Consider the following 4,600-nt stretch of genomic DNA (forward strand, 5'->3'; position numbering starts at 1 on the left):
TTCCACTCCCTTTGTGTTTGTTCTTTTTCTATTGTCTTTCATTGTTACCACCTTGCCTTTATAGGGCTAGCCCTACAGCTTTTCCATAGCACTTTCAGATCCATTGATGTTGAATTCAGTCTTTGAGCCACTGGTGAGTCTAGCTTCTAAAAGGAGGTGCAAATTAAACTGAATGGTATCATTAGCATCATGTTGACAACATCTTCATCATCATTATAATCAGAGGATAGTCATGGTGATAATAAGCCTGCACTTCCATTTGCTTCTGTACTAGGCCCTGTGTAGAATGATTTAAATATATGTGATTCCTGTGTTCTCGGAACAAGTGACAGGTTCCAGAGAGTGTGGAATTAGAAATAATGAAGGCAGTACAATTGGGAGATTTTGTGGTTAAAAGAGATGCGAAGTGCCATGGCTGCCTAGGACCGCACTAGAGTACGGTGGTGTAACCTGTGTGAGGAAAGGCAGGAGGGATGAAATGAGAAGAACATAGTGAATTTTGACACTTCCAAAGATTCTGTCCTTTTCTGTTACCACAACTAATCCAGATTCCATTCACTATCCTTTTCTCTGAGCTTTCTGCACTTTCTAGGTCATTGCTATTTTGAATATGAAGCCTTTAGTCTCAGTCCACAAAAGTAACTAGAAAGGGCCTACTTTCATAGCTGGGATAGTCTGCAAACACTATTTTCAAGGGCTTGCAACACTCAAACCTCAGGCCAGGGAAGGAGGTAGAGGATGAGGGTGGGGTGGGAGCAAACTCAGAAAAGACCTCTAAAGTGACATAAAGTGAGAATTGAAACAATTTCCACTTGATGTCACCTGTCCACTTAATAGTCATTAATGATCTAGAACCAAATGCAGTTAATTTAGCACCATGTTAGAAAATGTGTAATGTGAACCACATCTTAGGGCCAGGCCATCCAGGTTTGATTCTTTGTAAATGCCTCTCTCAAAATGGGACGCAATTTGGTATCAGTGCATAGGAACTAAGAAAGGTGCCAAAAGACTATACTTTCAGGGATCATTTCTATAGTTTGTAACTAGAAAGGTGCCAAACTGAGTCATCTCTTTCTGCTTTCTTCCAGAACACCGTGGGAAAAGAATGGGCACACTGGTTTAGATAAAACTCAGTCCCACCCTCACTGAAGACTAGAAACAAATCTATTTTTAAAATATTTTAAAAAATATAATTGAACTCAGAAAATATACAGTAAGCCTCTGTTTTTTTGTTTGTTTGTTTCATCTTGGATCTGAAGCCTCGTTTTGTTTTACTCTAAGTCTCCAGGCTCACATTGGGTGTTGCATAAAACCTTTTAGATTTCAAGGGGGTTCGTGATTGCCTTTAAAAACACATTTATTAAGTGACTTCACCATGTTAGGGTTTGGAGCTACAAAGATAACGACAATATGGTCCCCAACTTTGAGGCACAGTCGAGAGGGGTGAGAGCATGTGCAAATAATGTGTGTAAATACTGTGAAATAAGACCCTTCATAAAGGTACAGTGTGAAGAAACTGCTTCAGGATCCCTGACTGAACATGGATGGCCCCACACTAAGGCTGAGGTCTTACTGCCCTGGACAGTGCTGTGGTTGGGGCTGCCAGCGTGCCCTCTGTAAGGCTTGGAAGAATAAACTGTTTTTCTCTGCTTGGATTTAATGACTATGCCTAGTACATAGTATCAGCCTAATTCTTGAGGACTCTCTAACAACCTTTCATTAATGAGGGGTTGGATATTTTTGTTTTGATTGTGTTTCTACCTCCTTTTGGTAAACAGTCCAGGCTTCCTGATGTTTATAGTTTTTTGGGTCAACTTATATCTTCTTTAAAATTTTTTTTATTTATTTATTGATTTTAGAGAGAGAAACGGGGTGAGGGAGGAGCAAGAAGCATCAACTCATAGTTGCTTCTTGTATGTGCCTTGACTGGACAAGCCTAGGGTCTCAAAACAGCGACCTCAGCGTTCCAGCTTGACGCTTTATCCACTGCGCCACCACAGGTCGGGCCCAGTCCTTGGAAGCCTTTCTCCAGCGATGAGCCGCAGTGGAAGTGCACAAGAAGGGAGAGCATATTGGCTAGAATGACTGTACTCCTGGGTTCCATTACATTTGGTGGCGTTTTCAGGTATTGTTTGATTCCACCTTATCTGTGATGTGCCATCTGGCTTTATTTCCTTTCTTCTGTTTACTTTGAACCTAGTTTTCTCTTATTTGTCTAGCTTCTTAACATGGAAGCTGAGGTCATTGATTTAAAATCTTTGGTCTTTTTGTTATAAACACTTAGATTTCCCTCTAATCTCGCTTCAGATGCATCCCACAAATTTTGATAAATTATGCTTTTATTTTTATTTGGTCAAAGGTTTTCTAATTTCTTTTTGACTCTTGAGTTATTTAGAAGTGTGTTATTTAGTATTCAAATATTTGAATATTTCCCAAGTATCGTTCTGTTATTTATATCTAGTTTAATTTCATTGTGATCAGAAAATAAACTATGGATGACTTGAATTTTTAAAAATTTATTAAGATTTGTTTTATGGTCCAGAATATGGACTGTTTTGAAAAGAATGTCTATGCTGTTGTAGTTGAAGTGTTCTATAAATGTCACTTAGGTTAACTTGTATGATAGCGTTGCTCAAATGTTCTATACACTTTGGTTTTTTTTTCGTCTACCTACTCTTTGGAAATTAAGAAGGAAGTATTGAAATATCCTACAAGTATAAGCTGATCTACTTCTCCTTTTAGCTCTGTCAATGTTTCATTGATGTATTTAAACTTCTGTTATTAGGTACATAAACATTTGGGATTGCTACATCCTCTTGATAAATTGACCTCTCTGTGCTAGTTAATTTTATGTGTCAACTTGACGGAGAGACAAGGTGTCCAGATATTTGGTCAAACATTATTTTGGGTATCTGTGAAGGTGTTTTTGGATGAGATTAACATTTAGATTGATAGGCTGAATAAAGAAGATTGCCCTCCCCAGTGTGGGTGGGCCTGGGTGGGCCTCATCCAATCGATTGAAGACCTAAATAAAACATAAAGGCTAAGTGAAAGGGAATTCCTCCTGCTGAGTGCCTCCCAGCAATGGCATCATATTTGTCCTGCCTTTGGACTGGAACTGAAACATCTACTCTTCCAGAGTCTTGAGCTTGCTGGCCTTTGCACTGGAGCTACATGATCAGCTCTCCTTAATCTCCAGCTGCCAGCTGCAGATCTTGGGACTTGTCAGCCTCTATTCTTACATGAGCCAATTCCTTATAATAAAACTCTTTATATGTATACATATCTCATTGGTCCTGTTTCTGAGGAGAACTCTAATACATTCTCTTTATTTCTAGCAATATTCTTTACTCTGAAATCTATTCTCAATTCTTTCTTTTTTTATATTTTATTTATTGATTTTTAGAGAGAGGGGAGAGAGAGGGAGTGACAGAGAGAGAGAGAGAGAGAGAGAGAAGGGGGAGGAGCAGGAAGCATCAACTCCCATATGTGCCTTGACCAGGCAAGCCCACGGTTTCGAACCGGCAACCTCAGTGTTCCAGGTTAATGCTTTATCCCACTGCGCCACCACAGGTCAGGCTCAACTCTTTCTTTTGATTGGTGTTAGCATGCTCTATTTTTTTTTACTTTTACTTTTATTCGATTTGTGTCTTTAAAGTAGGCTTCTTGTTTTTTAACCAATGTAATATTATCTGCCTTTTTCTTTTTTTAAAAAGAGAGAGAGGGAGAGAGGGACAGACGGATAGGAAGGGAGAGAGACAAGAAGCATCAATTCTTCATTATAGCACCTGAGGTGTTCTTGATTGCTTTCTTATATGTGCCTTGACCTGGGTTGGGGGGAGCTCCAGCTGAGCCACTGACCCCTTGCTCAAGCCAGCAACCTTGGGCTCAAGCTGATGAGCCTGAGCTCAAGCTGGCGAGCTCAGGTTTCAAACCTGGGTCCTCTTGTGTCCCAGGCTATTGCTCTATCCACTGTACTACCACCTGGTCAGGCTTATCTGCCTTTTAATTGAAGTGTTTAGACCAATCATATTTTCTGTGTTATTGATATAATTAAGATTTATCTACATTTCTCTGTTTTCTATTTGTCTCATCTGTTCTTTATCTTTTTATTTTTTCCTTTCTTTTTTGAATTGGATTCCTTAATTATCCTATTTAACTCCCTTTATTGGCTTATGAGCTACAACTCTTTTATTTCAGTAGTTGCTTTAGAGTTTATAGTACATATTTTAAATTTATCACAGCTTACTTTCAAGTGATTTTATACTGTTTCACCTATAGTATAAGAAGCTTACAACAATATATTTCCAATTTCCCCTTTTCTGTTTTTGTGAATTTTACCACATATTTTACTTCTGCATATACTATAAACTCCACAATACACTGTTCATATTTTGATTTTAAATGGTCAATTTTCTTTTCAAAGATATTTAAAACTATATTTTATTTATCCACATATTTACCATCCCTGGTGCTCTTCATTCTTGTGTTTAGACCAGAATTGGCATTATTAAAATGAATTTTAATTATTATTAAAAATATATTTTGTATTATTTTTGTTTCTGCCTGAAGCACTTCTTTTTTTTTTTTTTTTTTTGTA

General features: G+C 38.0%; 1 pseudogene; it reads left to right on the forward strand.

The window, feature by feature from the left end:
* Nucleotides 1-1,005: 1,005 nt before the first annotated feature.
* Nucleotides 1,006-1,089, forward strand: LOC136332576 (small nucleolar RNA U3; annotated as a pseudogene).
* The last annotated feature ends 3,511 nt before the right edge of the window (nt 1,090-4,600 follow it).

The sequence above is a fragment of the Saccopteryx bilineata genome, chromosome 3 (assembly GCF_036850765.1).
Source record: "Saccopteryx bilineata isolate mSacBil1 chromosome 3, mSacBil1_pri_phased_curated, whole genome shotgun sequence".
NCBI lineage: Eukaryota > Metazoa > Chordata > Mammalia > Chiroptera > Emballonuridae > Saccopteryx > Saccopteryx bilineata.